Genomic DNA, 25,982 nt, shown 5'->3' on the forward strand with positions numbered 1-25,982 from the left:
TCAAAAGCAGAGACATTACTTTGCCAACAAAGGTTTGTCTAGTCAAGGCGATGGTTTTTCCTGTGGTCATGTATGGATGTGAGAGTTGGACTGTGAAGAAGGCTGAGCACCAAAGAATCGATGCTTTTGAACTGTGGTATTGGAGAAGACTCTTGAGAGTCCCTTGGACTGCAAGGAGATCCAACCAGTCCATTCTGAAGGAGATCAGCCCTGGGATTTCTTTGGAAGGAATGATGGTAAAGCTGAAACTCCAGTACTTTGGTCACCTCATGCAAAGAGTTGATTCATTGGAAAAGACCCTGATGCTGGGAGGGATTGGGGGCAGGAGGAGAAGGAGACGACAGAGGATGAGATGGCTGGATGACATCACTGACTCGATGGACGTGAGTCTCAGTGAACTCCGGGGGTTGGTGATGGACAGGGAGGCCTGGTGTGCTGCAATTCATGGGGTCGCAAAGAGTCGGACATGACTGAGCGACTGATCTGATCTGATCTGAACTCTTCTCAAGTAGAGTTATGCCCTGATGCAGACTGTACACCTAGGCAGTTTTTCTTTCATCAAAGTCTGCTGTTATTTAAGATTGGAAAAATGCATACAAGTGAGTGCCCATTCAAAGATTCAAAGGATATTTACATTAGTCAGGCAGTGGCTGATGTTCAACTGTAAATAAAAAAAAAGTCCTTACTGTCAAAAAGCTTATTATTTATGAAAGCTAAAACACAAGTAAATACAAGTGATATTGGTTTGATGATAGGAATATGTTTAGGGTAACAAAGACGGATGAGATCACTTCTAATGTGGAAGGCCAATGCATTAGACTGAAAGTGTGTGTGTGTGTGCATGTGTGCTCAGTCATGTCTTACTCTTTGCAGCCCCATGGACTATAGCACACAAGGCTCCTCTGTCCGTGGAATTTTCCAGGCAAGGATACTGGAATGGTTTACCATTTCCTCCTCCAGGGGATATTCTGGACCCAGGGATCAAACCTACATCTCTTTTGTCTCCTGCATTGGCAGGTGAATTCTTTACTACTGGTGCCACCTGGAAAGCCCTGTTTGTGTCCACCAACAAAACCAAAATCCATATGTTGAAATCCTAATCTCTTATGTAATGATTTTAGGAAGCTGGGGACTTTGGGAAGTGGCTAAGTCTTCAGGGCAGAGCCCTTATAAACTAACTAATCATCGTGTATGGATCTGTGTCCTTATAAAAGAGACTAGAGCACTTCCTTGCCCTTTTTCCACCATCAGTTCAGTTCAGTTCAGTCACTCAGTCGTGTCCAACTCCTTGCAACCCCATGAACCACAGCAGGCCAGGCCTCCCTGTCCATCACCAACTGCCGGAGACTACCCAAACCCATGTCCATTGTGTCAGTGATGCTATCCAACCATCTCATCCTCTGTCGTCTCCTTCTCCTCCTGCCCTCAACCTTTCCCAGCATCAGGGTTTTTCCAAATGAGTCAGCTCTCCACATCAGGTGGCCAAAGTATTGGAGTTTCAGCTTCAGCATCAGTCCTTCCAATGAATATTCAGGACTGATCTCCTTTAGAATGGACTGGTTGGATCTCCTTGCAGTCCAAGGGACTCTCAAGAGTCTTCTCCAACACCACAGTTCAAAAGCATCAATTCTTCGGCACTCAGCTTTTTTCACAGTCCAACTCTCACATCCATACATGACCACTGGAAAAACCATGGCCTTGACTAGATGGACTTTTGTCATCAAAATAATGTCTCTGATTTTTAATATGCTGTCTAGGTTGGTCATAACTTTCCTTCCAAGGAGTAAGCATCTTTTAATTTCATGGCTGCAATCAACATCCGCAGTGATTTGAAGCCCAGAAAAATAAAGTCAGCCACTGTTTCCACTGTTTCCCCATCTATTTCCCATGAAGTGATAGGACCAGATGCCATGATCTTAGTTTTCTGAATGTTGAGCTTTAAGCCAACTTTTTCACTATCCTCTTTCACTTTCATCAAGAGGCAAGATGGCACCAAAGGGTGGTGTCATCTGCATATCTGAGGTTATTGATATTTCTCCCAGCAATCTTGATTCCAGCTTGTGCTTCTTCCAGCCCAATGTTTCTCATGATGTACTCTCATATAATTTCCAGCATAGGAGGACGCAATAAGAAGTCAGCAGTCTGTAACCTAGGGGAGGGCTATCATCAAAATTCAACCATGCTGTCACTCTGATCTTGGAATTCCAGCCTCTGGGACTGTGAGTAAATAAAGCATTAGGTTGTTTATGCCACCCTGTCTATGGTGCTTTGTTTCAGCAGCCAGAACTAACATAGAGATGTCTTCATAGCAAGAGTAACACAAAAATTGTGTTTCAAAATGGATATAAGTGCTCCCTAGGTAAATGAACAAGGCAGCACAAGCAAGGGCAGAAGCTTGAAGCACTGTGTGCCTTTGGGGAACCCCAAGACTGCTGCCTCACAGCACTGGGGCTGGGCAGGGTAAGAAGGGAACAGGGGGAGTTGAGGCTGGGAATGCTGCTGCTGCTGCTGCTGCTAAGTCGCTTCAGTCGTGTCCAACTCTGTGTGACCTCATAGATGGCAGCCTATCAGGCTCTTTCATCCCTAGGATTCTCCAGGCAAGAGTACTGGAGTGGGTTGCCATTGCCTTCTCCAGGGCTGGGAATGCTGGCCAAGGCCAGATAGATTGCTGTGCTATGCAAAGAAGTTTGCATTTAGATGGCACTGATGAACCTATTTGCAGGGCAGCAATGGAAACGCAGATATAAACAGACTTGTGGACTACAGGGGGGCAAGAAGTGGGTGGGACAAATTGAGAGAACAATCTGGAAACATATACATTACCATATGTAAAATTGATAGCAAGTGGGAATTTGCTGTGTAACATAAGGAACTCAACCTAGTGCTCTGTGACATCCTAGAAGCATGGGATTGGGTGGGAGATGGGAGAGGGGTTCAGGAGGGAGGGGACGGATGTATACCTGTGACTGATTAATGTTGATGTATGGCAGGAATCAACACAATATTGTAAAGCAACCATCTTCCGATAAAAAAATTTAAAACAAGACTTTATGTTGCTTGCCACTTGTTTTTGATATTTTAAAAACTGCTTTTTGTCCCTTCTCTATGTCTGCATGTCTATTCCTGCCCTGGAAACAGGTTCATCTATTTCATCTATAGATTTCACATATTTGCATTAATATATGATGTTTGTTTTTATCTTTCTGACTTACTTCACTCTGTATGACAGACTCTAGGTCCATTCATATCTCTACAAATGACTCGATTTCATTCCTTTTTATGGCTCAGTAATATTCCAATATATATTCCATTCATTCATTTGTCATTGGACATTTAGGTTGTTTTATGTCCTGGCTATTGCAATTAGGGTGAAACAAATTGAAAGATTAGGATTGACATATATGCACTACTGGGGCTTTCTATGTGACTCAGTGGTAAAGAATCTACTTGACAATTCAAGAGACACAGGAGATGCATCTTCGATTCCTGGGTTGGGAAGATCCCCTGGAGGAGGAAATGGCAACCTACTTCAATATGCTTGCCTGGAAAATCTCATGGACAGAGGAGTCTGGAGGGCTACAGTCCATAGTGTCATTAAGAATCCAATACGGCTGAGTGACTGAGTACACACACACAAATATACACTATCACATGTAAAATAGATAGAAAGCTAGTGGGAAGATGCTGAATAGCACAGGGAGCTCAACTCTGTGCTCTCTGATGATCTAGATGAGTGGAATAGAGGTGGGGTGGGAGGAAGGTCCAAGAAGATGAGGATATATGCATACATATAACTGATTCACTTTACTATATAGTAGAAATTAACACAACATTGTAAAGTAATTATACTCCAATAAAAAATAAAAATAAAACTGCTTCTTGAATTGGACCTCCTTTCTTCACTCAATATATATATATATATCTCCTCTTGATCTTGACCCAGACTTGCCGGCGGAGGCGTGGGTCAGCAGTGGCCTGCTGCAGGACTGGGGGCACTGAGTGCAGCAGTGCATGCATGGAACCTTTTGAAGAAGGTCATCATTATTGTCGGACTTCCCCGGTGGCTCAGACAGTGAAGCGTCTGTCTACAATGTGACAGACCTGTGTTTGATCCTTGGGTTGGGAAGGTTCCCTGGAGAAGGAAATGGCAACCCACTCCAGTACTCTTGCCTTGAAAATCCCATGGACAGAGGAGTTTGGTGCAGGCTACTATCCATGGGGTCACAAAGAATAGGGCACGACTGAGTGACTTCACTTTAGCTTTCTTTTCATCATTACCTCCACCATATTTTGGCCTCAGGTCAAAAAACGGGGAGGGAACACAGCCCCGCCCATCAACAGAAAATTGGATTACAGATTTACTGAGCATGGCCCCACCCATCAGACTCAGTTTCCCCCTCAGTCAGCCTCTCCCATCAGGAAGGTTCCATAAGCCTCTTATCCTTTTCCATCAGAGGGCAGACAAAATGAAAACCACAATCACAGAAAACGAACCAATCTGATCACATGGACCAAAGCCTTGTTTAATCCAGTGGAACTATGAGCCATGCTATGTAGGGACAGCCAAGATGGACAGATCATGGTGGAGAGTTCTGACAAAATGTGGTCCACTGGAGAAGGGAATGGTAAACCACCTCATTCTTGCCTTGAGAACCCCATGAACAGTACAAGGCAAAAAGATCAGACACTGAAAGATGAACTTGCAGGTGAGTAGGTGCCCAATATGCTGCTGGGGATCAGTGGAGAAATAATTCCAAAAAGAATGAAGAGATGGAGCCAACGCAAAAACAAACCCAGTTGTGGATGTGACTGTTGATGAAAGTAAAGCCCAATGCTATCAAAAGCAACATTGCACTGGAATCTGGAATGTTAGATCCATGAATCATGGTGAATTGGAAGTGGTCAAACAGGAGATGGCAAGAATGAATATCAACATTTTAGGAATCAGTGAACTAAGAAGGACTGGAATGGGTGATTCGAAATAAGATGACCATTATAACTACTACTGTGGGCAAGAATCCCTTAGAAGAAATGGAGTAGCCATCATAGTTAACAAAAGAATCCAAATACATACAATGGATGCAATCTCAAAAATGACAGAATGATCTCTGTTCGTTTCCAAGGCAAACTATTCAACATCACAGTAATCCAATCTATGTCACAACCAGTAATGCTGAAAGCTGAAGTTGAATGGTTCTATGAAGACCTACAAGACCTTCTAGAACTAACACCCAAAATAGATGTCCTTTTCATTATAGGGGACTGGAATGCATAAGAAGGAAGTCAAGAGATACCCGGAATAACAGGCAAGTTTGACCTTGGAGTACAAAATGAAGAGGGGCAAAGGCTAATAGTTTTGCCAATGGAATGCACTGGTCATAACAAACACCCTCTTCCAACAACACAAGAGAAGACTCTACACTAGGACATCACCAGATGGCCAACACCAAAATCAGATTGATTATATTCTTTGCAGCCAAAGATGGAGAAGCTCTATATAGTCAAGCAAAAACAAGACCAGGAGCTGACTGTGGCTCAGATCATGAACTCCTTATTGCCAAATTCAGACTTAAATTGAAGAAAGTGGGGAAAACCACTAGACCATTCAGGTATGACCTAAATTGAATCCCTTATGATTATACAGTGGAAGTAAGAAATAGATTCAAGGGATTAGATCTGAGAGATAGAGTACCTGAAGAACTCTGGACAGAGGTTCATGACATTGTACCGGAGGCAGTGATCAAGACCAAGAAAAAGAAATACAAAAAGGCAAAATGTCTGAGGAGGCCTTACAAATAGCTGTGAAAGGAAAAGAAGTGAAAGGCAAAGGAGAAAAGGAAAGATAAACCCATTTGAATGCAGAGTTCCAAAGACTAGCAAGAAGAAATAGAAAGACTTCCTTAGTGATCAATGCAAAGAAATAGAGGAAAACAATAGAAAAGGAGTGACCAGAGATCTCTTCAAGAAAATTAGACATACAAGGGAACATTTCATGGAAAGATGGGCACAATAAAGGATATAAATTGTATGGACCTAACAGAAGCACAAGATATTAAGAATAGGGGGCAAGAATACACAGAAGAACTGTACAAAAAAGAACTTCATGACCCAGATAACCAATATGGTGTGATCACTCACTTAGAGCCAGACATCCTGGAACGTGAAGTCAAGTAGGCCTTAGGAAGCATCACTACTAACAAAGCTAGTGGAGGTGATGGAATTCCAGTTGAGCCTTTTCAAATCCTAAAAGATGATGCTGTGAAAGTGCTGCACTCAATATGCCAGCAAATTTGGAGAACTCAGCAGTGGCCACAGGACTGGAAGAGGTCAGTTTTCATTCCAGTCCCAAGGAAATGCCATGCCAAAGAATGCTCAAACTACCACACAATTGCAATCATCTCACAGGCTAGCAAAGTAATGTTCAAAATTCCTCAAGCCAGACTTCAACAGTATGTGAGCTGTGAACTTCAATATGTTCAAGCTGTATTTAGAAAAGGCAAAGGAACCAGAGATCAAATTGCCAACATCTGTTGGATCATCGAAAAAGTGGAAGAATTCCAGAAAAACATCTATTTCTGCTTTATTGACTACGCCAAAGCCTTTGACTGTGTGGATCACAATAAACTGTGGAACATTCTTAAAGAGATGGGAATACCAGACCACATGACCTGCCTCCTGAGAAACCTGTATGCAGGTCAAGGAGCAACAGTTAGAACCAGCCATGGAACAACAGACAGGTTACAAATAGGGAAAGGAGTATATCAATGCTATTTATTGTCACCCTGTTTATTTAAATTATATTCAGAGTACATCATGAGAAATGCTGGATGTAGAACAAGCTGGAATCAAGATTGCTGGGAGAAATACTAATAACCTCAGATATGCATATGACATCACACTTATGGCATAAAGTGAAGAAGACCAAAAGAGCTTCTTGATGAAAGTGAAAGAGGAGAGTGAAAAATTTGGCTTCAGACTCAACATTCATAAAACGAAGATCATGGCATCTGGTCCCATCACTTCATGGCAAATAGATGGGGAAACAATGGAAACACTGAGAGACTTAATTTTTGGGGGCTCCAAAATCACTGCAGATGGTAACTGCAGTCATGAAATTAAAAGACGCTTGCTCCTTGGAAGAAAAGTTATGACCAACCTGGACAGCATATTAAAAAGCAGAGACAATACTTTGCCAACAAAGGTCTGTCTAGTCAAAGCTATGGTTTTACCCGTAGTCATGTATGGATATGAGAATTGGACCATAAAGAAAGCTGAGTGCCAAAGAATTGATGCCTTTGAACTGTGGTGATGGAGAAAACTCTTGAGGGACCCTTGGACTGCAAACAGTTCCAACCAGTCCATCCTAAAGGAAATCAGTCCTGAATATTCATTGGAAGGACTGATGCTGAAGCTGAAACTCCAATATTTTGGCCACCTGATGCGAAGAAGTGACTCATTTGAAAAAACCCTGATGCTGGGAAAGATTGAAGGTGGGAGAAGAAGGGGATGACAGAGGAGGAGATGGTTGCATGGCATCACCTCCTAGATGGAGATGAATTTTAGTAGGCTCTGGGAGTTGATGATGGACTAGGAGGCTTGGTGTGCTGCAGTCCGTCAGGTTGCAAAGAGTTGGACACGACTGAGTGACTTAACAGAACTGAACTGAGGGCTCTTGATTAAGTGTATGTGTGGTACCCAGCGTCACTGAAGTATACAAACACTTGTTTCAGATGCTTGTCACATAGACATCTTTCCAAAGAGCAAGCACCTTGTCTTGTGAAGGTGAGGATGGCATGTCCACTCATTTGTCAGTAGGATAAGAATTTTATAGTTATTTATATAAAAAGAATTAAGTAGTACTACAACAGAGGAGAATGCAGCACTGGGGAGAAACTATTGTTATTTTCTTAACAACAGACATCCTTGCCCTTGGCTAGGAATAGACCTGCTTTTGTTTGGCAGGGTCCTAAGAATGAAATGGATCCTGTAAATAGTAAAACCAGCTAGAAAATGTATTACTCTTTTTTGAACTCTCCAGTCTATGTTTTGCTTAGGTTACTTAAATTTTGAGTTCATGCTGGTAACAATAGAGCAGTTGGATACTATGAGAAAGAAGAATGGAGGATAGAAGGAAAAGGAAAGGGAAGCTACATTGGGAAGAAAGCATTTGAGAAGGCGATACATGAAGAGTCTTCATGTCTAGTGAGGATTTTGCTTAAGTTTCTGCCACGTGGTGTGTGACATAACATATTCTCCCCCTGTTTGCACCATCTCTATAAACCATCCATTTTGTTATTATTGCTTGGCTGAGTTTTGAGCTCTCTATGAGAGAAAAGTGCTGGAAACAGCTTCCAGGTGATTTAGGAGCCAAGGCTGAGGCTGGCCCAAGAAGTCTTTATGAGTGAATTTCATAAATGTGAATGATTTACAATTTATCCTTAAATCTGCCTGTTTCTCCCATATTAACTTAGAAGGTATGTGTCAGCTAAACTCACGGTTAAGATTGGAATGTGTGATTGTGATGTCAACTACGGCTGTGCTGACATGTAATCCCCAACTTTCCCTGCTATCATACTTGATCCCTAAGTCATAGCTGCTTCCATCCCCTCCTCCTGCTTATCTACCTGTGGTACTAAATTAATACCAAGTTTGGGCCACTAGGGGTTATTCTGAACATCAGTCCCCTACTTCCTCTTCAGTTCACTTCAGTTCAGTCGCTCAGTCATGTCTGACTCTTTGTGACCTCATGGACTGCAGCACGCTGGGCCTCCCTGTCCATCACCAACTCCCAGAGTTCACTCAAACTCATGTCCATAGAGTCGATGATGTCATCCAACCATCTCATCCTCTGTCATCACCTTCTCCTCCCCCCTCAATCTTTCCCAGCATCAGGGTCTTTTCAAATGAGTCAGTCCTTTGCATCAGGTGGCCAAAGTATTGGAGTTTTAGCTTCAGCATCAGTCCTTCCAATGAATATTCAGGACTGATTTCCTTTAGGATGGACTGGTTGGATCTCCTTGCAGTCCAAGAGATTCTCGAGTCTTCTCCAACACCACAGTTCAAAAGCATCAATTCTTCAGTGCTCAGCTTTATAGTCCAACTCTCACATCCATACATAACCACTGGAAAAATCTTAGCCTTGACTAGACGGACCTTTGTTGACAAAGTAATGTCTCTGCTTTTTAATATGCTGTCTAGGTTGATCATAGCTTTTCTTTCAAGGAGTAAGTGTCTTTTAATTTCATTTCAGGAGCTACAAAATTCTCCTACATTAAGAAGTGATTAGAATAGTACTGTTAACATAACCATTTTATACTTCTTCTGACCAGAAAAGTTCTAGCTTCTTAATTTCCTGTCTTAAATATATTGAGAGTATCAGATTCCAGCTTCAAGACAAGTGATGAGACAGTCATAGAAAGACGAATGTTCAGGAAGGCTCAGCTCACTCCTGGGAACTCACCTTCAGAGATTACATCTGAGGTCCTCTTGCTATCATTCCTTTGGTAACATGTAAAGGAGCAAGATTTGCAGGGGTTTTTTTTGCTGTTGTTTTTTACAAGCCCATAAAAAAGAATAGTCAGCCCATGTGTCTAAAGAAGAAAATGAAAGTACATTACTGATATGTGCACCACTTGGGAAGTCTGATAGTTAAGAACCTAGATTCAAAAGCAATGTTGAAAGAAAACAAACATCACTCAGAAATCTTGTAGAAAGTCAAATTCTGATTGAGCAGGTCTGGGAAGAGTGCAAAGGGTCTGCATTTTAAATAATATCACCAGTGATACAATTCTGCTACTAATAGCTATGTATCCCACTTTGTGAGAGCTTCCCAGGTGGTGCTAGTGGCAGAGAACCCACCTGCCAATGCAGGAAATGATGCAGATTTGATCCCTGGGTCAGGGAGACCCCCTGGGGGAGGGTATGGCAACCCACTCTAGTATTCTTGCTTGGAGACTCTCATGGACAGAGGAGCCTGGCAAGCTACAGTCTTGACAGGGATTGCAAAGAGTTGGGCGTGACTGAAGGGACTTAGCCCACATCCACACATCCCACTTTGAGCAGCAAAATTCTAGAGTCAAATTACATGAGTTCAAGTCCCAGTACTTGACTTCACCAAGCTGAATAACCTTGGGTAATTTATCATCTATATGACTTAATTTCCTCCTTTGTAAAGTGGGAATAATAATATTACTTACATATATGAGTTGTGAAAGTTAAAAGACTTCATGTGTAGTAGCACTGAGAAGAATATCTGGCCTTTGGTAGTTGCTCAATAAATTAAATACTTGGTGAATGAATTACTTAGCAGTAGGATAGAAGTGGGGGAAGGGCCTGTGCTTTTGAACCCAACTCTGTCTTCTTTTTAATTTGGCCAGGCTGTACAATTTGTGGAAGTTTTAGTTCCTCCACCAGGGATTGAACCCAGGCCCTTGGCAGAGAGAACACAGAGTCCTAACCACTGGACCAACAGGGAATATGCCCAATTCTTTTTTTTTTTTTTTTCCCATAAAATAGTGACAGTAAAAAATCACATTAAAAATGTTTTTATTGAAGTATAATGGATTTACAAGATTATATTAGTTTCAGGTATACAGTATAGTGATTCAGTGTTTTTCCAGATTATACTCCATTAAAAGTTATTACAAGATAAAGGCTATAATTCCCTGTGCTACATACACGTACTTGTTACTTATCTATTTTATACACAGTGACTCGTACTCCTTAATCTCATATCCCTAATTTGCCCTTCTCTCCTTTGATAACCACTAGTCTGTTTTCTCTATCTGTAAATCTGTTTTTATGTGTCACAACTGAGTCCAATATGTATATTACATTTCTTTTTGCATTTATCCATTGATAGGTATTTGGGTTGCTTCCATATCTTCGCTATTGTAAATAATGCTACTAGGAACGTTAGATGCATGTATCTTTCATATTAGTGTTTTCATTTTTGCTGGATATATACCCAGGAGTGGAAAAACTGAAACATGTGATAGTTTTATTTTCAATTTTTAAAGAAACCTCCATTTTGCTTTTTATAGTGGCTGCATCAATTTCTATTCCCTACATACAACAGGGTATGAAGGTTCTCCTTCCTCCACCTTCTCTCCTACATTTGTTATTTGTGTTCTTTTTGATGATATCCATTCTGACATGTGTGAGGTGATACTTAATTGCTCTAATTTCTCTAATAATTAGTAATGTTGAACATTTTTTCACATGCCTCTTGGCCATCTGTATGTCTTCTTTGGAAAAATGTCTATTCCAGTCTTCAGCCCATTTTTTGATAGGATTCTTTAAATTTTTTGATATTGAGTTGCATAAGTTGTTTATGTATTTTGGATATTAACCTTTTGTTGGTCATATCATTCACAAATATATTTTCCCATTCTAGTAGTTTTTTTGTTTTGTTTTGTTTTGTCAAAGGTTTCCTTTTCTGTGCAAAAGGAAAGTTTAACTGGGTGCCATTTATCAACTTTTGCTTTTGTTTCTTTTGGCTTAGGAGACAGATCCAAAACTCTTTCATGTTTCCTCAAAAGAATCATCTGCCCTTTCAGCTTCTAACTTTGTACCATTGGTTGCCTTTGAGTCAACTCTGCAGAATCCTAATTAGAGCTCAAAGGAGGAAAATGGGAAGCCTCTGAAGAATGTAATGAATTCTTTCCTTTACCACCTAAGGGCAGGAAATGATCAGAATCGTATTGAAGACAATCACTCTGAGAGCATGTGGGAGACAGATAATAGAAGCTGGACAAAACTGGGCCTGGGGAAAGACAGTTACAGACTACTGTAATTGGCCAGGTAAGAGAAAAAATGAACCTTTGACTAGTGTAGTTGAGAGAGTTGCAAAGAAGGGGGTCAATACAAACACCATTAAGGAGGTTGACTTGACAAGACCTGGCATTAAATAGTGGATACAGCTGTTGGTTTAGGGAAAAGTATGGGAAGGTGTCTTGTTTTCTAGCTTGGGTAAGAAGATAAATCTTGGAAATGATTTGCAAAGATTTGTGAAGGGAGAGGGAATATGTCACAAAGGGTATGAATAAGGCAGAAAAGGAATAAGATGGTAATAGGACTAACTTTGGACACATTGAGAGTGACTGCAGAGCTAGATAACCACAGGAAATTGGAAATCTAGGTCTGGGGTTGAGGAGACATACATGCTGACCAGACAGATTGGTAAGTCAACAGTATTTGTCTGTTAAGGCCCCTGAAGTGAATGAGTCTATCCAGGGAAGTATGAGATGTAGGAAGAGGTAAATACAAAATGGGGACCATGAAGGGAACTGAGAAGGAAGAACGAAAGAAGAAGAAGCAAAACTGAAAGAGAATCCTGGCAGAAAGCCAAGAGAGGGAATGGTCAATAGAGCCAAGTTCCACAAAACAACATTTACACCCCCAGAAACCGGTTCTGCCTCAGTGATTCATTGACTCTGTCAACACCACATCATGATTCTAGTCTCTCAGTGTCAAAGTCCAGTATCTTTCTTTGACTCATCTTGCTTCCTCATTTTCTATATTTAAGGCACTAAGACTTCCTTCCCATTCCTTGATATCCCTTCCTTTCTCTGTAAGCCTGGTACCATATCTATTCCCTTCAATACCTTACATTTTTTAACTCGAATGATTGGTTTTGTTTAGAAACAAAATACATAGAGGCCCCTATGTATTTAAGTGTCAAGAAATGTGTAAGAATAATAAACATCAAGTTTAGAATAAAGATTACCTCTGCAGCGGGTGGGACCGTTATGATTCAGGAAGGGAGTAATTTCAGCTGCATAAATAATGTTCAATACTTCAGTTGGTAAAGGATCATAGATTTAAGTGTCCTGATATTTAAATAATAATAAAAAAACTATTTAAGAAATGCTTTATAACAATATCACCCTGATAGTCAAGTTTCTAAGTTCTCAATTTGAGATCGTATTGCCTGTCTCACCTTACTTCCCACAATTCTTTGCAATATTCTCTTCTGAGTCTGGTTCCTCTCTATATCATTCCAAAAGGTCAATGTCTAGTGCATTACTTTGCCTTCTTTCAGTATTAGTGTCCTCCTGTCAGGATTTCATCTCCACTCAGTCGAATTATTCCTTTCCAAAATCTTTCCAGTCCTTTTAGCTCAGAAACCTTTGTTGTGGATTTCTCCATTGGACATAAACTTCACACCTTCTGAAATCTCTTGAGAGAGAGTGTGTGTGTGTGTGTGTGAGAGAGAGAGAGAGAGGGCGGGCGGAGAGAGAGAGAGAGGGAGAGACATCCTTTATCTATCACTTTCAAATCTATTTGCATGATTTTTAATTAATTTATTTATTTTAATTGGAGGCTAATTACAATATTGTAGTGGTTTTGCCATACAATGACATGAATCAGCCACGGGTGTACATGTGTTCCCCATCCTGAACCCCCCTCCCACTTCCATCCCAATCCCATCCCTCTGGGTCATCCCAGTGCACCAGCCCTGAGCACCCTGTCTCATGCATCGAACCTGGACTGGCGGCCTGTTTCACATATGATAATATACATGTTTCAATGCTATTCTCTCAAAACATCCCACCCTCGCCTTCTCCCACAGAGTCCAAAAGACTGTTCTTTACATCTGTGTTTCTTTTGCTTTCTCGCATATAGGGTCATCATTACCATCTTTCTAAATTGCATATATATGCCTTAATATACTGTATATTAATGCCTTAATATACTGTTAATGTTATTAATATATGCATTAATATACTGTTTTTCTTTCTGACTTACTTCACTCTGATATTTTTATCAATGTATTTCAGTAATTCTAATCCTGGTAACACATTAAAATTATCTGAGGAGTTCTTTGGGTTGACCAAAAAAGTTCATTCATGCTTTCCCTGAACGAACTTTTTGGCCAACCCAATGTTATTTTTCTGGGCTTCTACTCAAACAAACCTGAACGATAGGATTTAAGAAAAACTTCTAAGGCAATTCTAATCACACAATTCTAGCATGATCATGCCTTGAAGACAGGGGCCACCTCTTCTTAAATGCCTCTATACTAGTGCAGAATTTCACATCTGAGTATGTGAACTATGTAAATATGAGCTTAAATATCAATTTCATTCAATGCAACCAGGAGAAGCTAATAATCTTAAAAAAAACTGTTGCGCTATTCTTCTTCTGACATTATAATATATAAAGGAGTCCTCTTGGCAGTCACTTGACCTTCACTAGTTGAGCGTTATGAATATTTGGAAGCAGGTTTCCTTCATGTGCACACACGAACAGCTGGACTGAAACTGGACACTGACTGAGTGACGTTAAACACTGGAGTCCAAGGAGGCAAGGCCATAAATAAGAGCTTTTGGTTCCAATGTTTGACAACTGATCCTTAATGTCAGAAGAAAGGCTCAAAGTAGCAGTAGACAAGTATAAAAAATACAGCATGAAAAATGTAGGGCATTTAGTAAAAAGAATCACAGATGTAGAAAACAAATTTATGATTACCAAGGGGGGAAGTGGGAAGGTAAATTGGGAGATTGGTATTGACATATATACACTATTGACACTATGTATAAAAATAGATAATAAATGAGAACTTACTGTGTAGCACAGGGAACTCTACTCAATGCTCTGTGATGACCTAAGTGGGAAGGAAATCTAGAAAAGAGTGGTTGCTGCTGCTGGGTAGCTTCAGTCATGTCCGACTCTGCGACCCCATAGAGGGCAGCCCACCAGGCTCCCCTGTCCCTGGGATTCTCCAGGCAAGAACACTGGAGTGGGTTGCCATTTCCTTCTCCAATGCAGGAAAGTGAAAAGTGAAAGTGAAGTCGCTCAGTCGTGTCTGACCCTCAGCGACCTCATGGACTACAGCCTACCAGGCTCCTCCGTCCATGGGATTTTCCAGGCAAGAGTACTGGAGTGGGATGCCATTGCCTTCTCCGAGAAAAGAGTGGCATATATATACATATAACTGGTTCACTTCACTGCACTGCAGAAACAAACAGATTATTGTAAAGCAACTATACTCCAATAAAGATTAATTAAAATAAATAAAGTTATAGCTATATTAGAAAAAAATGATAATGCAAAGGTGTTTAAATAATTGGTCAAGAAATATACAGTAGTGGGATAAATCCTGTTCTAATTCTCCAAATTAAGTCATAAATGTTTATAACTTGGTGTTATAAACATGTGTTGCATTGCTCTTTACAGGCAAATGATATTTAAATGCCTAAAGTTGCTCATCTATGTTAGTTATGTCAAATGATATGCTTCTATGTATTTGTAATAGTCTTAATGGCAAGAGTTAGGTAATTACTTATATCTTTGGTATACCGTCAGAAAAGAGAAGGTATTTTTAACACAAGTTTTCAAAAGGAAATTGAGAAGATATATGAGATAACTTTTAATGTCTCTTCCAAACTTTAGAATCTTTTACTAAACTATTTCTATCTATCTGTCTTCAAGCTCACCAATTCTCTCCTCACCATGTCACATCTTCTGATAGACACATTTTTTGTTTCAGTTGCAGTGTTTTTTGACTTCTTGCATTTCCTTTCAATTTTTTCTTAGATTTTCCACCTCCCTTGCATGTTGTCCACTTTCTCCCTTTAGAGCCCTTATCGTATTAGTCACAGTTATTTTGTTTCATTAAAAAAATTTTTTTTAGAAATTGCTTATTTTTCCTCAATCTTATTTCCATTTTCTGTATAAGAGTCTGTGGACAAAATCAGTTTAAGGCCACTCAGTGGCTGTTCCTACATGTTCAGTGGTGAGCAGTGGGAACTGCAGACTAGTCATCAATAGAAAACTGCTGAAAAGGCACACTGCTTGCCTTCAGACCAACCTGCAACCTCAGGTCGAGTAGCAGTAAACTCAGAAACTGGGGCAGTGCATTCACTCTGAAATGTCTCTTTGGTCCAAGCCTTTTCAGCAGCACCCTGCTCATCTTTTTCAGTCTCTTTAGGATTTCTGTAGAAGCAGAGATCAGGCATGAGTGTACCTGGGAGATGGTGCCATGCATACACGGAACTTCCAGGGCAGCGTCACCACATCAGACTTGCTGAGTGATCTCCACTGTTGGTGCATAGACGGCCATGTCCACATAGCACAGAGGAGAGTCTGTGTCACACAGAGCAAGAGAAGGCAGGAGATGCCTCTGTGAGAGACTAGTTGTCAGTACTGGGATCAGTAACCACCAGAAGTGTCAGCTCCAGGCAGCTTGGATCTGGTGCCAAGTTCCAGGAGTGAAGCAGTTAGCCATGGAAGTCACTCTGTGGCAGCAACAAACTTCAGCTCCACTCGTGGATCAGTATTCCTGGATGATATGCCAGGGATGTCAGCTGGGTTTTCAAAGGCAACAATGGCACCCGCTTCCAGCTTCTCTCAGGTTTTCTTCAGATTTCTGATGTAAATGCTATGGTTCAGTGAGTAAAGAATCTACTTTCAATGCAGAAGATACAGGAGATGTGGGTTCAATCCATGGGTCTGGGAGACTCACATGGAGGAGGAAATGGCAATCCACTCCTGTATTCTGGCCTGGAGTATCCCATGGGCAGAGGAGCCTGGTGGGCTACAGTCCACAGGGTCCAAAGAGTTGGCCCCGACTGAGCACTCATGCTTGCCATCCCTTGCCTTTTGTGACTATTCCATTTAGAAGTCAGGATTGGTGTCACCTAAGTGGGTTTCTATTGAGAAGAATTTGAGGGAATCTTCCGCTTTTATTTGCAGGAAACCAAGGGCTCTGAACATTGTGAAAGTTTTCCTCTAAGTTACAACAGAACCCAGAACAGTGTTGTGTGGACTCGTCTCTGGGTAGCATTTGTTGTTGTTCAGTTGCTCAGTTGTGTCTGACTCTTTGTGACCCCATGGACTGCAGCACTCCAGGCTTCCCTGTCCTTCACCATCTCCCAGAGCTTGCTCAAACTTATGTCCATTGAGTTGGTGATGCCCTCCAACCATCTCATCCTCTGTCAGCTCCTTCTCCTGCCTTCAGTATTGCCCAGCATCAGGGTCTTTTCTAATGAGGCAGCTCTTCAGATCAGGTAGCCAAAGTACTGGAGCTTCAGCTTCAGTATCAGTCCTTCCAATGAATATTCAGGACTGATTTCCTTTAAGATTGACTGGTTTGATCTCCTTGCAGTCCAAGGGACTCTCAAGAGTCTTCTCCTACACTACAGTTCAAAAGCATCAGTTCTTTGGTGCTCATCCTTTTTTATGGTCCAACTCTCACATTTATACTTGACTACTGGAAAAACCTTCAACTGGGATATGCTTCAGAAAAAAGTCCCTTTGCCAGGAGAATATCCTTTGTTATGGTTAGACTGTTGGTTTATTTCACAGTGATTACTCTTTCCTTCCCTGCCAGAGCCACAGGGATCTTTCTTGGATCTTCACAGTGAAAACCTAGTGGAGATTCAAAAACTCAAAGCCCATGAAAATGTGGGGGCCCTCATAAAACTGCAGCCCTAGGAGTTCTCACTCTTAACGCTAGTCCATATTCAGTTTCCAGCTGTTCAACAAAATTAGCATTTCCGTGTTCCTACCAGTTTATGGCTCCAGCAGCTTTTGGTCCAGGTCAGCAAGTCTTACCTGTGTCTCTCTGGATGAATTTGCCTCTTCAGACTTTTGCCTGACAATGTGTCCTGAAACCTCAGTTCTCTGATGGATTCAAGAGCAGACATGGCTTTTCAGTTGGGTTAGCTTTTTCTTGTTGTAGGGACAGCAGTGGCAACTTCCAAGGTTTTCATCTGTTAGAATGAACCCAGAAGCCTTAGTTACACACAATTGTAGATTTCCAAACTTGTAGGCACACATAGTAATTAAACACAAGATTTAAAAATGTTCTACTGGAACTAAATATCTTATCATTGAAAAATATTTTAAAACATTAGGAAAATTGTCAGTATTTAATATTTGTAGAAGGTTAACGTTTTGATTTTTGTCAGTTTTCACTGTTGACACAGTGAATGTTGTCTTTAGTAATTTTATTTACGAAACTGCTGCTTCTCAGCTAATAAACATAGCAATAGCAATCACTGCCAATTTCATGAAATCTTCCTCAGAGGTTATATTATTTCTACTCACATTAATCAAGAGTAATGTTTGTTCTTATTTTATTCTGTAGATTTATTTGGGGGATTAATATGTTTCTTTGAATAACTCAGGATATCTGGATACTTTGATCAAGTTCAGCATTTCATATACAGTGAAACTTTATGAAACTACTCGCTTTTGTTTCTTAACCTCAACTACTTTTAAAATCACATTTAATGCCACAATCTCAGGATTATTGTGATTATTGAAGCTTTTGGGGAATAAAGGGAATGTACTGTTACTGATGGGGTTTAGAATATGCTACCTCCAAATATGGATACATACTTGAATAGTTTAAGTTGAAGGAATTTGAGAAATGAAATGTGCTAGAAAGACCCTTTGTTCTTCTCTGAAGCAGGTCACAATGACCTCAAGTGAGAGGTGCCCCCTCTTTTTTTAAAAAAAAATTAATTAATCAACTAATTTTTGGCTGCCCTGTGTCTTTGTTGCTGCACACAGGCTTTCCCTAGTTGTGGCGAGTGAGAGCTACTCTAACTGTGAGGTTCAGGCTTCTCATCGTGGTGGCTTGTCTTGTGGAGTGCAGGCTCTGTAGTTGTGGTATACGGGCTTAGTTGCTCCACGGCACGTGGAATCTTCCTGGACCAGGGATTGAACCCATGTCCCCTGCATTGGCAGGTGTATTCTTAACCACTGGACTACCAGGGAAGTCCTAAAGGTGCCCTCTTCTCTATACCAGGAGGTAAGGAGTGTCCTTCTTTTTGAATGTGAATGAATAGGTCTTGCTAAGATTCTCCCTAGAGAAGGCAATGGCACCCCACTCCAGTACTTCTGCCTGGAAAATCCCATGGATGGAGGAGCCTGGTAGGCTGCAGTCCATGGGGTCGCTCAGAGTCGGACAGGACTGAGCGACTTCACTTTCACTTTTCACTTTCATGCATTGGAGAAGGAAATGGCAACCCACTCCAGTGTTCTTGCCTGGAGAATCCTGGGGACAGCAGAGCCTGCTGGGCTGCCGTCTATGGGGTCGCACAGAGTCGGACACGACTGAAGCGACTTAACAGCAGCAGCAGCAAGATTCTCCCAGTTTCCTACATTGAGTTCCTATCTTTTTCATCTTATGACATATTTCCACAACTTGTCACTCTTCATCAAATTCAGCATAAAAACATGCAGGTTTATCTGTTTCTTTGGGTCTTCACTTCCTTAGGAGGGCTCTTGTGTCACATAAAACTTATATTTTTAAGCTAAATACATTTGTATGCTTTCCTCTAATTAACCTGCCTTTTGTTACAGAGATCCAGCCAAGAACCTGGAAGGGTAGAAGGAAAATGATATTTTTTCTTCCAGACATTACAAAGAAAGTTTATTATTGTCTTTTGTTTTCTTTTAGTTTGAGGTACTCACTGACAGTATGTTGTAACAAATGATGTTGTAACAAATCATTAACATTATCCAAGTTTAAATGATTGTTATTTTGGTATATTATAATGTAGGGTTTCCTCATTTGAGTTGCTCTATGTTAATTTGATATCTTGTCTCACTCGTCAGGCCAATTGTGGGTCAGAGATGGGTGTGTGTGTGTGTGTGTGCTAAGTCACTTCAGCTGTGTCAGACTCTACAATCCTATGGACTGTAGCCCACCAAGATCCTCTTTGTCCATGGAGATTTTCCAGACAAGAATACTGGAGTATGTTGCCATGCCTTCCTCCAGGAGATCTTCCCAACCCAGGGATTGAACCCACATCTCCTATGTCTCCTGCACTGGCAGGAAGGTTCTTTACCTCTACCCTTTGTTTAAGGTTGTGCTTTCAATTGGCCAGTCCTGGGAAGCAGGGTTGCCTCTGTGTAACTCAATCACATTGGTGGTTTCTTGAATTGCTCTGTAAGTATAGGCTTAAATAGACATAAATTTAAATAGGGCTATATTCTTAGTTTGGCTTCCCAGGTGGCTCAGTGGTAAAGAATCCACCTGCAATGTAGGAGACCTGAGTTCCATCCCTGAGTTGGTAAGATCCCCTGGAGGAGGGCATGGTGACCATGCCACTGTTCTTGCCTGGAGAATCCCAGGGACGGAGGAGCCTTGTGGGATTCAGTTTACAGGTTCGCAAAGAGTTGGATATGACTGACGCAACTGAGCCCTCACATACATAATCTTAGTTGAAGTAACCTGAAACCCTGAAATTCTATGGGACAATGAAGAAGGTAAAATTTAAAGTCTAGTACTTGATTTCCCTGGTGGCAAAGATGATAAAGTGTCTGCCTGCAATGTGGGAGACCTGGGTTAGCTCCCTGGGTTGGGAAGATCTCCTGGAGAAGGAAATGGCAAGCCACTCTAGTACTCTTGCCTGGAAAATTCCATGGACGGAGGATCCTGGTAGGATACAGTCCATGAGATCGCCAAGAGTCGGACACGACTGAGTGACTTCGCTTGAACCACTTGAACTTCTGGATGCAGTTCATGAAGAATGGAAACTAGTCGGGATTTCTCACTTTTTCAGTGGAGTAAAATTTACAAAAAAAGGCCCCAATTTTTTTTTTTATCAGTCTGAATTCCATGTATAGGTATCTGACTTGTCTAGGAAGAGAGTTTGTGAAATTTCTCCAAGTCAGTTCAATCTCCTGCTCTCACATAACTATTTCAAGCATATTCTCGTTTTTACCAAAGCTCCCAACAACTCTCCCTTTCTTCTCATTTTTAACTGATGAAATTATTACTTATTTCATGGGAAAAAAATACCAATCTGAGAACCTTCATCTGTAATCATATATCCTGTATTCCCTCCTGTAGTTAAACATGATGTCTCTTATCACCTCTCACCTGTTCAAAGCCTTCACTCCTGAAATTGTCATCTCTCTCTTCCATTAAAAAAGAAGAAGAAGGGGAAAAAAAGGACAACAAGCTCACCATGATTCCCCATCTCCTTCAGCGACATTTTCCATTTCTCTGCTACCTCTTATAGCCAAATCTTTTAAAAACAATTGTCTCTACCCATTGTCTATAATTCCTGGTTTGCCTCACTCCCTTGAACCTACTCCATTCTCCTTCTTATCTCTTTTTCTCCACAAGGACTGTTTGTTCAAGGTCACCAGTTACCTCTATGCAGCCAAATTCAATAGGCAATTCTCAGTGCTGATATAGCCTTACCTGTAAGCAGCTTTTGTCCCACAAACAGCTTTTGTTACAAATGATCATCCCTTCCTTCCTGAAAGACTTTTCTTCACTCCATGTCAAGACCTTCCTTCCCAGTCTCCTTTTAGGAACTCATTTCTGCTTTACTTTGATGGTCTCTAAGTCACTCTACCCCAGAGAACTTTTTTCTATGTATATTCACTTTTCAGATAATGACATTTAGTCCCATAACTTTTGTGCTATCTCTGTAAAAATTACAAACGTAATATCTGCCTACTCAACAAACAGTTCCACATGGATATTCACAAGTTCCTCACACAGAGACTCTCCAAAATTGAGCTCTTAATTAAATCTTTTCCACCTCAAGTCTCTTTATTGTATACACTTCAGTGTTTTTGTTTGCCAGGTGCCAAATGCCAAAAACAGAAAGGTGGTTTTACAATAATTTTTATAGTTAAAATTTGTTTTTTGAAACATAGTGTGATTTTAGCTTACTTTAAGGTAATGAGAACTAACTAGTATAGGACTGTTTTCTTCTTTTTCTTTTTAAACCAAGAAACACTGATTCTATTTAATCATTTAAAAGATGAGTTGGGTTATGAGTGATAGTAGGTCTGAGGGAAGGAGAGCTTTCTAGAGGGGAAAAAAAAAGTGCCCTGTGACATGGGGAGTTGGGGGAGGGGGCAGAAGTCTGTCCCTGGGGATATGATCAGACCTGTGGGCTCCACGCTCTGTTAGGGCTTGGCTTCCAGAATTCAGCTTTAGTAGAGCCTTTGGAATTGGCTGCATCTTTGTAGTAAAAGATGCATTTTGGGTAGTGGGACAAAAAATAATTTCTGCAGACAAAACCTTTAACAATGATACTATCCACAAAGAATATGATCATAATAAGAAAGGGTTCAAGATGGTAACGGCCACAAAACCTGAAGCAGTAACACATCAGCCCCAGCTACAGGCAGCCCAGCGATCAAATCAAGTCACCACTGCTACCGGTTCACCCACAGCAGCAACCGTGGCTCGAGTGCCAGCTTCTGTCCCTGCTTTGGCTCCCATTTCCCAACAGGTACCTGTTGCTCCAGCAATGAGCCCGGCCTCTTCTAAAGTCTCACTTATGACTGCAACTAAACAAGAGAAACCTGCACAGCTACAAGAGGAACACTCACGACCACCAGCCCAATACCAACTGACAGCACATTAGAAGAGTCTGAGTAAAAACTTATTCATTCGTACGGTATTCGTATTTAAGGAGAAAGAGAACATGCTCTTTACATGAAAATAACTACCAGTTAAAAAAGTTTCTTGACCATTGAATGTTAAGACCCTGCTTAGATTGAGAAGTAGTACGATTACAGGGTGTAGTTACCACACACAAACATGGTTTCTGGGTCACATTTTTTGCTTGTTTTTGGTAGTTGTTTGGGTTTCAAAGTAATCACTATGGGCTTGATTTTGATGTGTCCTTTGGCATAATGTAACTTTTGAGACCAATGAAGACATATGAAGGCTACTTTTCCTCTCAACTTTTTCTCAGCAGAAGTGTGTTTACCAGCAAGTTGTGGGTTTAAACAGTTGTCTTTCTTTTTTAAGCCCACAGAATGCTGGTTGAATTAAAGACAATCAATGGAAATGTTTCAAAACCGGGTTTCTGACATTCATAAGCCTTTTTCCTTTATTAGGAAAGGAAATTGATATTATAGTAACTTTGAAAAAGAGAGAACTGTATCCAGCATCTTATTAAAAAATTATTAGCATTCTGATATATTTATTTCCAAATATTTATATCTATACAACTTTTTTTACTTAGTTGTGATCATACCATATATAAAATATATCTTGCTTTTCACATGTATTTCCTGTATCATTATAAATTACTTAGGTAATTTAAGTAACTGCACTGAAATCTGTTATGTATCCAGCATCTTTTATTGCATCAAAAAGATAGGAGAACTCTTCAGGGACCTGAATGATGCACCTGGGAACATATTTTGAAAAATAAAAAAAGATTTTCATGACATATTAAAAGTAAAATCTTAGCAAAAAATTTCCCTTTTGAATGTCCTTTGAGGTATATAAATATGATACATAATTATCTACATATTACCTCTTGTATGTTGTACAGGCAGCTCAAATCTAGCACTCCCTGAATAAAATTCTTAGTTTTCTTCCTAAACTAAATTATGTCCAATGTTTTTTCACATCAGTAAATGGTAGCACTAGTAATACTCTAACTGACTTATGAAAGCACTTTATTAACCCTTTGTCACATATATGTTATAAATGATTTCTCAGAACTAAGCCCTCCCCTAAAATTTGATTCCACAATAAATCATGGAGAAAAGACTTAGTTTGAGCCAGACATTAAAAAAAAATTCATACAAAATAAGTTAGGATATAATTATTCAATTTCAAAAGAGTCAATGTTTTGGGAACATATTGAATTTATCTGGAATATTAAAAAAAGATGACTTTTTACAAAATAGTTGTAAAGTACCAACACATTTTGGGGAATACTTTGATTAGGCAAAAAACCATTTATCTTTAATGCAATTGTTGCACTTCTGTCAAATTTAAGTCAAATTATAAACACTGATATACCATTTGACTATTGTGTCTCCATCAACAAGGACATGTCTATATAAGCAAGTTTCTATAGCTTATGTGGAATAACTCTCTAACCATAAGAGTACTGCTGCATTGTCCAAGCCCAGGGTCTCCATTTATTCTCACTCCATTCCTTATGCAAGACACTGTGCAGTTCTAATAGCTCTGACTATTTAATTTTTTCAACCTATAGAGACTTTGCTTTGGCCAGATCTGTATAAACACTTATTTTGCTTAAGAAAATAAACTAATTTCAAAACCACTCTTTGTGTGAGTAGAGGGCTGTGGTAGAGCCTTGTAAGTAGTAAAATGTTTCTCAATATCAGAAAAATGTGCTTGACTTTTTTAAAGGATGTTTTCAATTAAAAAAAGTTAGCTTCAGTCATTGGAGAGGAAATGCGATGGTAGTTTATTTGATGTTGATAATTTAATTTTTCCTTCTGTAAAATTGCTCTGATTTTTAAAAAGCATGAAGTTCCTAACCACAATTACTTTCTATCCTCTTCTCTCCACTGCACTGTCCTACATTATTGCACAGAATTTTTCAAGTCAAGTTGGCATATTTGCTTTCCTACAACAGCAGTAACAGAAATGTCTGGGAGAAAATGCATCTGGGGACAAGCACAAGCCATCATATTTCCCACACTCTATTTCTTATAACAAAGCTATTTGTAATCTTCGTAGACTTATTTTTCTAATTACAATGTCGACTTTCTGAAGGAATACTTGAATATTTGAAGCAAACTTTTAGAGTTGAATCCTATTGAAGTGAATTCTAAGACATGTATTTTTTCAACACGGAATCTATTTCATTGAATAAACTTTAATATATATATATATATAAATATATATAAATGTATATTAGAGCACCTATTATTAGCAGAGAAGTGAAAGAAAAGGAAGCTAAAAGGAGATGGAGGTTTGACCAGAGAAGCAGGGGATCAGAATCTGGTCATGCCTGAAGAGAAAGAGAGGCTTTCAAGAAAGAAGTTTGTCACAGTATCAGATGTGTCAAGAGTTCAAAAAATTAGTGACTAAAAGGATGATTTGATTTAAAAAAATTTTTTTGATACCTTCAATGAAAGCAGTTTTAGGCAGGTTTGCAGGGAACATTTGGAACTCAGATAGCTAAGAGTTGGAGGTAAACAGAATGTTAGAAAGTAAGAAGATGTTAGAAAATCTAGTGTAGAGAGTCATTTCATGAAATTTGACAAGGAAGGAAAGAGAAAGGAAGAAGTCACAGAAAACAGAATGGAGATGTGGGCTGGGACAGAGATTAACAAAATTCCTAAACCTGGGAGACACTAGAGAACTTGTTTAAGAACATAAAGGAAAGATCCAGAGAAAGAATGAAGATTCAAGTGAGAAAAAGGATGACCCATAGACCCTTAGATGGCAGGAGTGGATAGGACCAGATGGACTTCATTTCTATAAGCAGAGCAATTCTACACCATTGCGACAGAAGTGAGGAAGAATTATTGGGTGACAAAGATAAAATTGGAGTCTATTCCTTGTATCTATATTAGGAGGACACATTTGTACACACGCCTATTTGCTGTTTCTGAAAGGCCCAACTTACTCCCTCCATATACACATGTTTCCTAGCCATATTGCCACACACAGCTCAGACATCATTTCTGGAAAGCCTTCCCTGGCAAGTGCAATCTGCTTTGGAAGCTTCTCCTCATGCTCCCAGATGCTCCCTGTGCATTTTTCTAGGCTTACTCTGCCTTCTAATAGGCATTTATTAGTCAGTCTTCACCACTGGACTGCATACACACTTTGAAGGTAGAGGCATATTTTATTAGTCAGTCTTCACCACTGGACTGCATACACACTTTGAAGGTAGAGGCATATTTTATTTGCCTTTGTTTCTCGGAGCCTAATGCATTTGAGGAACTTTGTATTTGTGCAACAATGACCACTTCCATTCAGATGGAATTTATTGTCATGAATGTACTTCCTCTGAACACGGTGAGAGGCAGAGCGTGAGAAAAGAGGTGAGTTTCCTGTACTCTCTTGCTGTGAATTTGTGCTCCTGGCTTGACTCACTATTCTTTCTTATCATCTCCTCCCTGTAGTTATCATTCTGAGCTTGGCTTTACTCCAGGTCGCATGACCATGGCCTCCCCTCTCTTTCTCCATTCTAAATAGTCACCCTAAGCAATACATTTTTCATTCCATGTAGGGTTTAATGGAAAAATGCAAAAATATGCTGGAAAGGAAT

General features: G+C 40.1%; 1 pseudogene; it reads right to left on the minus strand.

The window, feature by feature from the left end:
- Positions 1 to 15,702: 15,702 nt before the first annotated feature.
- Positions 15,703 to 17,651, minus strand: LOC129644433 (40S ribosomal protein SA-like; annotated as a pseudogene).
- Between the last annotated feature and the right edge of the window lie 8,331 nt (positions 17,652 to 25,982).

Source organism: Bubalus kerabau, chromosome 2 (genome assembly GCF_029407905.1).
Source record: "Bubalus kerabau isolate K-KA32 ecotype Philippines breed swamp buffalo chromosome 2, PCC_UOA_SB_1v2, whole genome shotgun sequence".
NCBI classification, from domain to species: domain Eukaryota; kingdom Metazoa; phylum Chordata; class Mammalia; order Artiodactyla; family Bovidae; genus Bubalus; species Bubalus kerabau.